The sequence below is a fragment of the Chiloscyllium plagiosum genome, unplaced genomic scaffold (genome assembly GCF_037043375.1).
Source record: "Chiloscyllium plagiosum isolate Xiang-an unplaced genomic scaffold, Cpla_swu_hap1 HiC_scaffold_25, whole genome shotgun sequence".
Lineage (NCBI taxonomy): Eukaryota > Metazoa > Chordata > Chondrichthyes > Orectolobiformes > Hemiscylliidae > Chiloscyllium > Chiloscyllium plagiosum.
The window spans coordinates 34,888,051-34,901,105 of NW_028270163.1; the positions used below are offsets into that span (position 1 = coordinate 34,888,051).

Sequence of the window (13,055 nt, forward strand, 5' to 3'; positions counted from 1 at the left end):
TTTACATGGGGAATGGTTAGGATCTAGTACGCACTCCATGGAATTGGCAGAAGCAGATTTCGATTGTGACTTTCAATAGAGAATTGGATAAGCACCTGAACATGAAACAATACTTGTCAGGCCTGGGGGAGAGGAGAGGAAGTGGAACTAGCTGAGTTGTTCTTACAGAGAGCTCGCATGCTTACAACACGCCATATGACCTCCTGCCTTATGGTGCTAATTCGAACTGACTCAGCCTGGGAGTACTAATCTGCCCTCAACTATCTGCACACAGTTTCTAGGTCCCCAACCTTCTTATATTCAAGAAGTGATTCTGTGCTAAAGTGCTAAAGCCCAATCACATATTTCAGCACATACTTGTGCATTTGCAACCATAGACTCAGGGACAGCAGCTAACGGTACTATTCCTCCAAAAAGAAAGAAAATATTACATTATTTCTCAAATATAGGAAGTTGAGGGATAGCTTTAGAATATGCGCATTAAAGTTGGGTAGTTTAAATTAGTGAAATTTAATTGCATATTGCTATGATCGCAGACAAGTGCATCAATTATTTTTACCATTTTGGATGAGACTATTAAATTTGCATTATAATTAAGTGGGGACTAGGAATGTTTTTTTATTTAAGTGGACAAAGTTTTAAATTCCAAAAACGTACTAAGAGAATGAAGCTACAAGTTTCCAGTTATGAATAATCAAATAATTTCCAAATGCAAAGTTAACTTAAATTCTAACATCTAGAATCAACGTGAGGTAAACACGAAGCAAAAGCCAAACTATGGACAAACCACACCATTGACCCATCACTCCTCTTTCACTGCTCCCCCCGCCTCCCCAAACACACACACATGCTCACACACAGACATTGCTTGGAACAATAGCAAGTGCAGTCAAGACCAATGATTTCTCTACCACCTATTCAAATCATAGTGGCTTTCTGGGTCACTAAGTCTCATTCAAAATCTGTCTCTTTCACAAATCTTCCATATCTTAATTTCAGAAGATCTACTATTGATAACTCTTCAATGCTGTTGTGATTTGGACTGCCCCAAAACTAGTTGTCCAGGAGGTTCAACTACTACTTCCAAGACTGAGATCCCCAGGATTTCTGAAAATGGAATAACTTCAACATTTTTACCAAACAGTGTGCTTCACTGACTTGGGATGACCCTAAATTTCTATGAGTCTTCTTGATTTTATCATTCAACTGAGCTGTGCATGGTTTCAGTTTCTAGGTCTCCAACCTTCTTATATTCAAGAAGTGATTCTGTGCTAAAGTGCTAATGAGAATCTACTGCAGAGAAAATAGAGAATAAACAGTGTATTTTTAGTACTATATAAATTTAAAACCAAGTAAATCTATATAATTATTCAATTGGACCTCTACTTACTAAATCTCAATATGACATCTGTGAAGACACATTATCCGTCAGTGCCTAGAGGTCTGGGGTTGTAGTTTAATTCTGCTAGTCGCATGGAGTCCATTAAATTGGCATCTGTGAGACGGGTGCTATACTTGGACTTGATTATCTTAATTTGGGAGAATGCTGACTCACAGGATTATGTGAAGTCAAAGTAAGCTTTGACTTTAAAAACACAGGACAATATGAGTGGGTATTTTTCTCTGTTTTTGAGTCTCTTGATCTAACTTCAGCTCCGTATCATTGTACAATATAATTATCTCCACATCAATTCCACAAAGTTCTCTTTGACAACAGAGGTGAAACCAGGATCAATGCACCAAACATAACCAAAGATTGTGATGGAAAAGCCAGTTTCTAGAATGAAGTGTTTTCCTTAAGCACACTGTTTTTGATTTCATTGTAGATATCCTCACTCCCTGTTCTCTCTTTGAGGGGCAAAACAGTGAGAAGACCATCTCTAGGTGTTATGTTCTTAAAAGTTATGTGCACAAGTATAATCAGCTGGGCTGTGTCAGCCATGTCAATGAATTCATTGAACTGCACATGTGAAACATTCTCAGTCCTTCAGGTCCTGCTATAGTTGTTGAAAAACATCTTCAGACAAAGATTCCACTCATTGTGCTGCAGTGGAAACACCAAGTGACATGATCTGGATTGCCATTAATATTTCTTCTTTATTCTTAAAGTCTTTGAGTAAAGGGTCAGTGATCAGAGTCATTGTTTTTTTAATTATTTTACCATCTTGAATGGTATCTTGTGTTTTACCAGAAGATGGCGAACACCAAATGAGGCAGGTTAATTTAGAAAAAAAACTTGAGCTTTCTAAACAGCCTTCAGTTTGTCAGCTTAGTCTGAGGCATGCTGTTCAAGGGAAAATTATCCTTGAATTTACTCTGAATCTTTGTGTGGTGTCATTGCAAAACTCCCTTTTAACTTATTCATATTCTTTGGTAACATACAAGGCAAATGCTCTCTTTTATGGTTGTGAACAGAAATTGATTTGCCAATTCCTATGGAAGTTGTACGTTATTGGATTTCTTTTTAGATGGTACAGGTTCCTTGTTCATCAATATTGCTTGACCTTGTGGTTCACGAGGTCTCTCTGCTATTGATCACACAGCAAGCCGGCGTCCGGATTCATGGTTCTGGAACATTCAGAACGTTGCTGGTTGCTTTCAAATGTGGAGGCATAGGAGCTCACGTCTCCGGTCACATTTCTTTCCCGGGTTCCTGGTCAGTTTATGTAGCTTGCATTCTGGATGTAGGGTGCAGCAGTGTTCTCCTTAGTTTTTATTTACCCTGCACAGACCCATTAGATAAGCAGCTGAAGAAAGAAAACTGCAGTACGATAGAGAACAGGCAAGGGAGTAGCTGTGACTGAGCTGTTTCTAGGGCTGTAACTCTCTGGTTTCACAGAAACTAATAGATTCCTTATTCATTTCTTCACATTGCCAAAATAAAACTTACTTTACCCTGCCGTGACTGTCCATATGGACCTAACAGAAACACAATGGAACAAGCAATATGACTCCTGGAAGTACAAGTCATGCAGCAACATGTACATTGGTGTGCATGTGGCAACAGAATATGGGTGGTCAGTGAGATCAATTGTTCAAGACTCTGCGATCAACCAGTTGATCACGATTTACGTGTTGGAGACCAAGCTCCTAGGGCCATGTCGCCAACTGCATACCTTCCAGCTATTCAATAGTATTTCACAGGACTGCATTTCTCAGAGCCTCAGAAGGCTATATTCCATCTCTCTGAGGCCTAAAAGAGCTCTCCAGTCCTTGGTCTTCACTGCATGGAGCCAGCTAACAGCAGCACTTTAACAACATGAAGTCACCTTTTCTGATTCCCTCTCTCTTACTGACTTAAACGAAAACTGCTTAACTGCTTTTCAGTGACATTTGAAACATTTTTAGTGACCTAATGTAACACATCCAGAGTGTCCCACTCTTACTACAAGACAGAATTAATTATACTCAGTAATGGAACATCTTGTGTTTAAATGTTATAATTTGCTGTCTTATATAGCACAGATCAGTGCAAAAAATCTTATGTGACAAGGAGAGCACTAGTTTGACATTAGCAATGGAGGATACTTCAGACCAAAGCTAACAAAAACGCAAAACTGAAGGCTCTGTGTCTGAATGTGTATAGCATACATAGCAAAGTAAATAAACAGACAGCACACATTGAGGAAGATTATTGTGATCTGATGAGCACAGTGGAGACATAGTGGCAGGATTACAAGAAGCCCATCCTTAATATTGGGTGCATATGACATTCAAGAAAATTGGGAAGCTCAGCAAAGGTGGAGGTGCGGCACTGTTAATCAAGAATGATGAGAAGGGAAAGATATAAAAGGGACCTAAGGGGCAACTTTTTCAGGCAGAGGGTGCTGCATGTATGGTAAGAGCTGTCAGAGGAAGTGGTGGAGGCTGGTGCAATTACAGCATTTAAAAAGCATCTGGATGGGTATATGAATAGGAAGGGTTTAGAGGCAGATAGGCCAAGTGTTGGCAAATGCGACTAGATTAACTTAGGATATCTGGTTGGCATGGACGATTTGGACCAAAGGGTCTGTTTCCGTGCTGTACATCCCTGTGATTCTGGTTTAAAAAATCAGGATGTAGCACCAGTTAGGATAACTTGAAAAATAGGCAGGGAAGGAAGTCATTAGACAGAATGTTCTTTAGGCGCTCTAAGAGTAACAACAATGTAAAACAAAGTATATAAGAAAAAACAAAAAACAAACAACTGCAGATGCTGGAAATGTGAAACACAAACAAAAATAGCTGGAGAAAGTCAGCAGTTGTGGCAGTATCTGTGGAATCAAGGCAGAGTTAACATTTTGGGTTCAATGACACTTCTTCAGGACAGAGTTTCGAAGTCTGAAGAAGGGTCACTAGCCTTGAAATGTTGACTCTGCTTTCTTTCCACAGATGCTGATAGGCCTGCTGAGTTTCTCGAGGAATTTCTGTTTGTGTTATGTAACAATAAAAACGAGGTGCTTGTGATGAAAGGATAGCAATAATCATGAGTCTACATACACATCGGAAAATTAGATTGACAGTAGCAGCCTTGAAGAGGAATTCATGGCATGCGTTTAAGATAATTTCTTAGAGCAATAACCAGGAAAAAAACAGACAGTAGTTTATATTAGACTTGGCATTGTGCAATGTAACAGGATTAATGAATGCTTTTAAAGTTAAGGCACCACCATGTAGCAGCAGTGACAATATGACAGAATTTAACAAGCCAGTTAGCGTGACATCTGTTATAGGGAAGGTTTTAGAGTTGGTCATTAAGAAAGTTACAGTTGGACACTTAGAAAAGTGCACAATAATTGGGAAGAGTTGGCAATGGTTTTGTGAAAGGAAAATCATGTTTAATTAAATTTATTGGCATTGTCAGAGGAGTAACATGTACTGCACATAAAGGAGAGTTCATTGATGTACAGTATTTGGATTTTCAGAGGCATTTCATAATATGCCATATCAAAGGTTATTAGGTAAAATAAAAGCTCATGGTATAGGTGATAAAAAAAACTAGCATGGATAGAGGATTGGCTGACAGGCAGAAAACAGAGAGTAACCATAAATGGGTCCTTGGCTGATTGGCAGGATGTGATGCATGGAGACCCGCAGGAATCTGTTGGGGTCTGAGCTTTGTAAATTGCTATCAATTACTTATGGTGACAGAAGTGAAGGCATGGCAGCTATATTTACAGATGACATGAAGGTAGGTTGGGGTGTGTGGTTTGTTTGATGTGTAAGATCCTAAAAGGTCTTGACAAGGTGGATCTGGAAAGGAGATTTCCTCTTGTGGATCAGTCAGAACGAGGATACACTGTTTTTTTTATTTCGCATCAAATTTTTTAGGATAGAGATGAGGAGATTTTCTTTCTATCAGAGGACAGACTTTGGAATTCTCTGCCTCAGAAGGTGATTGAGGGAGGGTTATTAAATATTTTTAAAGGTAGACATTTTTGTTAGGCATGGAAATCAAGGATTATAAGGGTAGATGGCAATGTGGAATTCAAAACACAGATCAGCTATGACCTTATTGAATTGTGAATTTGGGCTTGGATCGGCGCAACATCGAGGGCCAAAGGGCCTGTACTGTGCTGTATTCTTCTATGTTCTATGAATCAATCTTGATGGGTCTATTGGTCTATTTCTGCTCCTACCTTGTACCTACCTACTTTTCCATCCAAAATGGCTGATAATGTTCCAGCACAATCTACTCTATTCCTCGGTATAGCCTTATTTTTGAAGCCAGGAATTACCTGTATTACAATTCTGAAGGGAATTTATTATATCTATTTGGGTTCACAATTTGAACTTTTCTTCAGAGTGCATGACGAGTTTATCTTGGTACCTGATTTGAAAATGTAAATCCTCTATCTAACAAAACCAGTTCAAACTCTGGCTTGGACTTTTTAAAGCAGGCAATAATAGACACATAACAGCTAATACAGAAACATTTAGAGGAACTAGATACTGCAAAGGCTATGGGCCCTGACAACATTCTGGCAATAGTACCAAAGACTTGTGCTCCATAACTTGTTGCACCCCCAGTTTCAACCCTGGCACCTACCTGACAATGTAGAAAGTTGCCCAGATATGCCCTTGTACACAAAAATCAGGACAATCCAGCCTGGTCAATTAAAATACCCCATCAGTCTATGCTCAATCATTAATAAAAAGATGGAAGGTGTCATCAACAGTGCAATCTATAAGCACCTGCTTCGCGATAACCTGCTCAGTGTCACACAATCAGGGTAACTCAGTTCCTGATTTTATTATAGCTTTGGTTCAAACATGGATAAAAGAGCTGAATTCCACAGGTGTGGTGAGAATGAATGCCCTTCACATCAAAGTTGTATTCAACCAACTGTATCAAGGACCCCTAGAAAAACTAGAAGAAATGGGAATCAGGGGACAAACTCTGCTGCTTAGAGTTATATCTGGCACAAAGGAAGATGGTCGTGGTTCTTGGAGGTCAATTATCTCATTTCAAGGACATCTCTGTTCCTCAGGGTAGTGTCCTAGGCCAAACCATCTTCAGCTGCTTCATCAATGACCTTTCCTCCATTATAAGGTCAGAAGTGGGGACATTTGCCGACGATTGTACAATGCCTCCACAATGGTGAAGGCACCATTTGTGACTCCTCAGATAATGAAGCAGTCTATGCAACAAGATCCAGACAATCGCAGGCTTGGGCTGACTAGTCGGAAGTAATATTTGCCCCACACAAATGTCAGGTCATGGCGATCTCCATAAGAGACAATCTAACCATAGCTTGTTGATATCCAATAACGTTACCACCACAGAATCCACTGTGATCAACATCTTAGGGGTTATCGTTTACCAGAAACTCAACTGGACTCACTATATAAGTATGGTGGCTACAGAGCAAGTCAGAGGTTCAGAATACTTCAGCAAGTAACTCACCTCTTGACTCTCCAAAACCTTCCACCATCTACAAGGCACAAGTCAGGACTGTGCTGGAATACTTACCCCTTGCCTGGACGAATGCAGCTCCAACTCAAGAAGCTTGGCACCATCTAAGACAAAGCAGCCTGCTTGATTGGCACCACATCCACAAGCATCTACTCTTTCCACCACCAACACTCAGGTGCAGCAGCTTATATAATCTTCAAGAGGGCCAACATCATCCCTGTGCCTAAGAAGGCTCATGCAGCATGTCTCAATGACTACCACCCAATGGCCCCAGCTTCGGTGGTCATGAGGTGCTTTGAAAGGCTGGATAAGGCATTAATCATCTTCAGTCTCCCCACTACTCTTGACCCACCCCAATTTGCCTACCGGACCAACAGATCCACGTCAGATGCCATATCAATTGCCCTTCACTCCTCCATAGAACATCTTGACACCAAGAACAGCTATGTAAGAATCCTACTCATTGACTACAGTTCAGCCTTCAACATTGGGGACAATATTTCATCCTCACTAATACTTAACACTGGAGACCCCCAGGGGTGTGTACTCAGGCCCCTACTGGACTCACTATATACCTGTGACTGCGTCGCCAAATACCAGACTAATGCCATTTACAAGTTCGCTGATGACACCACCATAGTCGGTCAAATCTCAGATGGTGACGAAACAGACTACAAGCGGGAGGTGGAAGACATGGAAAAATGGTGCACTGAGAACAACCTAGTTCTCAATGCCATCAAAACCAAGGAACTCATTATTGACCTTCAGCAGGATGTTACTCATGCCCCCCTACACAACAGCATAAAGGTGGAAAGAGTGGAGAGTGTCAAGCTCCTGGGAGTGGTCATCCACAACAAGCTTTCTTGGAGTCTTCATTTGGATGCATTGGTTACAAAGGTCCAATAACCTCTCTTCTTCCTCAGGCAGCTGAGGAAATTTGGCATGATGAAGAATACACTTGCCAACTTTTATAGATGCGCCATCAAGAGCATTTTGTCTGGACATATCACTACCTGGTATGACAACTGTACCATTCAAGATCGTAGACGGTGACACACAGAGTGGTGAACTCAGACCAGCCAATCACAAAGGCCAAATCCCATTAATAGAATCCACCTACTGGCCCCGCTGTCAAGGAAAGGCCGCCAGCATTATCCCCTGGCAATATTTTTCTACAACCTCGACCATCGGGGAGAAGGTACAGAAGCCTGAACACATGCACCAGCCGGTTCTGAAACAGTTTCTACCCTACTGTTGTTAGTTTACTGAATGGATTCACAAACTCTTAATATTTACCTGTACCTGGTGTTTTTGGTTTTGCGCTGTTTACCTATTATTTACTTATCTATGTTACTAATTAAGTGATCTGCCTGTATTGCACACAAGACAAAGCTTTTCCCTGTGCCTTGGTACACGTGACAATAAATTTAATTCAGTACAAGATGCACTGCAGAAATTCATTCAAGATCCTTCAACAGCAGCTTCCAAACCCACAACCATTTCCATTGAGAAGAACGAAGCCAGCAGATACATGGGAAAACCACCACCTACAAGTTCCCCTCCAAGCCACTCATCACCCTGACTTGGAAATATATTGTTGTTCCTTCACTAACATTGGGTCAAAATCCTGGAATTCCCTCCCCAAGAGCATTGTGGGTGCAGCCACAGCACACAGACTGTAACTGTTTAAGAAGGCAGTTCACCACCACTTTCTCCTGGGCAGCTGGGATGGGCAATAAATGCTGACCAGCCAGTGATGCCCACATCCCACAAGAGAATTAAAATAGTGAATGTGCAAGAAATTTTTAAGATTAAAATGAAGCCCATCTCCTTCCTCATATCAGATTCGTTTCTCTCCTAACAAATAAAAACAGCAACAATAATCTCTAAAACTGAACATATTTGCTGTTTCTTCAAAACAATTTAAGGCAAAAAAACTGAAAGAACTGCGGGTGCTGGAAATCGTCAGACATATGACCAGAAACATTGAACAAAACATTCTTTGTTACTTCAGGATACCGGAACTAATAGGTTGCACAATCCTAAGATTGAAGTTCTAAAAATAGAGAGGGATTTTGAACTGCTGGTGGTGATGGTGAGATGGAGGGATGGGGTAAAAACCAAGCAGGAGATTTTAAATGGTCTGGCAGGGTCCCAACTATATTCTTGTTTCATTTCTTGAATTCCCGAGTGAATTATTTTCCTCCAGATGCTGACTGCAATGGTCTGACTCGAGGCTTAAAATACACACAGTACGTAACACCAATTTAAAATGTGAATTAACCATCTATAGAGCAAAGGATTCCTAAGAATCAATTTAATATGCCCATTGATATTAATTCAAGCTCTGTCTCTGAATGCAACATTATTTTTCCGAACTACATATTTGCTGAATCCCTAATTGCCACATATAGCTCAACTCTGCACACACAGACAGTCTAACAGTTAAGCAGTGATATGCCACATCTACTACATCAGCAAAAATCTACCACATATAACCAACTGTTACATAATCCCTGCTGCTAGTTCCTTTTGTTTAGGCTAATAAATTCCCATAGATTACAGACTTGAGCATTTGTGACAGAGATTTCATGTCCTTCACCTCTCCCAGTATCTACAATATAAAAACTGTAGACAGCTGTTTATATGGATATTAATAATATTGAATTGAATTTATTGTCACATGTAGCAACAGACTGTCTTACATTATAACTGGAGAAACAAAACATTGGCAAAATCTAAGTCATTCTCTTCAAGTTTCCACAAACATCTGTCAGAGTCCAGCCTTGATTCATTTGCTTACTCAGTCTCCGTCTGCCATCCCAGCATATGACATTGTTCAAATCACAGATCTTATGCCAAACCTAATCTGACAGAAAGGTTCCTTTCATTTATGTCCCCAGTGTAGCCTGCGTCTGTCCCTATTTTTCCCCAATACTGCACTCCGCTGGAGTCTTAAATCAACATTTTCATCACATTTTCAACAATCTGCTTTCCAGCATCCATTTCCCAATGTAAATATCGTCCAAATTAGCAGAATGCCTCAGGTCATGTCCAGGCCTATATTGGGATTGATGTTCCACCACTCCTACCCTCATCAAATTTCACTAACATTTTGAACTCGGTAAATTCAACCAAGATTCCTCATCTGAAGCTTTAACTGCCAAACCACTTGAAAACCAGTGATGTCCTCTCATCTTATGGTCATGCACAAGCTTTCTGGTTTCTCAACATTGGTCTATTTCTCATTAGATAAACTGAGGTGGTTCATTGATGTACATGCGATCCAAATTCAAAAGGATTGACAATTTCCATTGTTGAGCAAAAGGAAAAAAACATGGTCCCTGAACCCACAAAAATAGAGAGATGCTGATAAAATCAAAGTGAGATCACAAAGTTTAAAGTCCACAACTCACTTTCATCCAAATACTATGTCCGTCTCACAACACATCATTCCATCGCTAGAATTTGAAATCTGGAATGCTTTAAGCTCAGTTCTAAATTTGCTAGCTGGAGAAGTGTCAAACGGTAAATGGAAGCCTAAGTTGATTAACTGAGAAAGTGCAACATGTTCAGAATTGTGGATAATGATATAAGCAGTTGTTATGACCGTTAAATCTCCAAATCTCTCAGAAAGATGTTAAAAATGTCAGGATTTATAAACTATTACACTTTTAAACAGCTTTTCTTATTCCAAGATAGAATGAGTTTAGAGATTAGATGGTAACTCACTAGCATTTCTACCTGGATACAAAGGCACATGCAATTCATGTTGAAATGGAGATGACGTTTGGGAAGATCGACCTGAATACCAAGTCAGGTTTTCTAAGATGTCCCTGAAACTCTCAGACACAAGTGAATCTGCAGTATCAAAGAAGCAGAGCACAAGATACAGACGCAACCAGTTCTGCACCAAAGTAGAGGAAATGCTACCTCTAAAATAAATGCAGTATGCAGATGAGAACTCATACTCAGATTGAAAGATTAAGTTTGAGAGTGGAAGGAGGCTGAAGATTTGCCAAGCTTGGGTTAGCTACAAGGATTCTCCAGTTTAACTCTCATACTGAGAGTCAGTTCGAAGTCTAGATATTGTCTGACTGTAAAAGATAATATGCAGGCCAGTGGGAATGAAGAATAACTTTAGACTGTTTCCCAGAGTACAAAGTATCTACTTAAGCAACAGCATGAAGATAACTGTAGCAATGGATTTTCACTCAGTTTAAAAATTAAATGGGAGAAAATGTTCTGTACTTTAGAGTGTAGGTTGTCCCCTGAAGAGTGGTTTGTTTGTTGTCGACAAAGTCTTAAAACTTGAGATCTTGTCATGTGATCCTTTCAGTCACTGAAAACTGAAATTTATTAATTTATTAGATTAATCAGTCTACACAAAAATTACAATAGTAAATAGAAACGAGCATGCATGTTTTAGCCAGTAGACAGTATGTTCGACATTACCTTCAGAGGAATATTTCCAATTGTCCTACCCTGTTAGAAATGATCCTGCAATGATAGCATCAATGATCAGATAGGAAACAAAACAATTTAGACCTCCTTTAGGGTTGATATCAAGCTAACAAGCTGGTCGTTCTATTAAACCCAGATGCATGACAGACATTGGTAGGATGAGAAATGTTACTGCCACCTGAGTATCTAAGATCATTCAGCAGACCAGTGATCTGGTTTGCTATTATTTCAATGTGCATCAACTACTCTTGGCTATGAGCAAGGGCCACCACCAAATGAAAGTCACAAATTTAAACATAAATAATACAATCCATTCAGGATTTTAGAATTTATCCCACCACATTTCCTGTGGTGATAGGATCCAAGTCAATGTGTTTGTTGATACAATTACAGTTGGAATGCCATGCTTCCAGGAATTCTCGCACATGTCTCTGTTTGGCTTGTCTGAGGATGGATGTGTTGTCCCAGTCAAAGTGGTGTCCTTCCTTATCTGTATGTAAAGATACAAGTGAGAGTGGTGGTGGTGGTGGTGGTGGGGGGGGGTGGGGGTTGGATAACCCACCGAAGCCTAAACACATAAATAAAAAACGCATCATACCACCAGTGCTTCATCCGGAGGCTCACTGATGATGTTAACTACATGATGATGAAATGTCTGAAAACAAACCTTCCAGCTCAGTGAGAAAAGTTACATCTTTGGTTGTTTTACATCTGTTTGTATTTCAGTCTTATTCACCTCTACTTGGACATAGTGAGGACTGCAGATGTTGGGATGTCAGAGTCAATAAAATGTGGAACTGGAAAAAGCCTTGCAGGTCAAGCAGCAGAGGAGCAGGAGAGATGACATTTTGGGCAGGACCCTTCATCAGGACTTATTCACCTCTACCACAACTTTTAGTGAATTTTTTCTGTACATCCACATTCGTTTCTCTACTTTGTTCAATTTCTTATTCCCCAAGGAATTCTGATCGTCATTCTGTAGGAAGGATATTGTTAAACTTGAGAGGGTACAGAAAACATTTACAAGGATGTTGCCAGGATTGGAAGGTTTGAGGTATAGGGAGAGGCTAGATAGGCTGCGGGTGTTTTCTCTGGAGCGTCAACGGCTTAGGGCTGATCTTATAGGGGTTTATAAAATCATGAAGGATTGGAGATGGTGAATAATCAAAATCTTTTTCCTAAGGTGGGAGAGTTGAAAACTAGAGGGCATAGGTTTACAGTTAGATGACCTGAGGGGTATTTTTTTGACACAGAGGGTGGTGCCTGTATGGAATGAGCTGTCAGAGGAAGTGATGGAGGCTGGTACAATTACAACATTTAAAAGGCATCTGGTTGCGTATATGAATAGAAAGAGTTTAGGGGGATATGGGCCAAGTGCTGGCAATTGGGACTAGGTCAGATTAGGATGTCTGGTCGACATAGATGAATTGGACCAAAGGGTCTGTTACTATGCTGTATGACTCTATGGCTCTATAAGTAAAACATTAGTTCTTTATTTTTCCTAGAGTGGAAAATATCAGACTTCTCTATGTTAGACTTCATTGGCACAACATTTTATAAGTTTCTTAATATTTTTCATAATTTGATGTAATCGTCCACAGTGCTGACAATCCTCCTCAATGTAATGCCATCCGAAAATTTAGAAATTGTGCTTTTTATTCTAATATCTAAGTTGTTAACATAAACTGTGAACCAC

The 13,055-nt window shown here is 40.0% G+C and overlaps 1 protein-coding gene across 1 annotated transcript in view; it reads right to left on the reverse strand.

Annotated features, from left to right (window-relative positions):
- The window catches only part of ttyh2 (tweety family member 2), a 145,013-nt gene that overhangs the window by 73,398 nt on the left and 58,560 nt on the right, over positions 1–13,055 (reverse strand). The window lies entirely within an intron of this gene.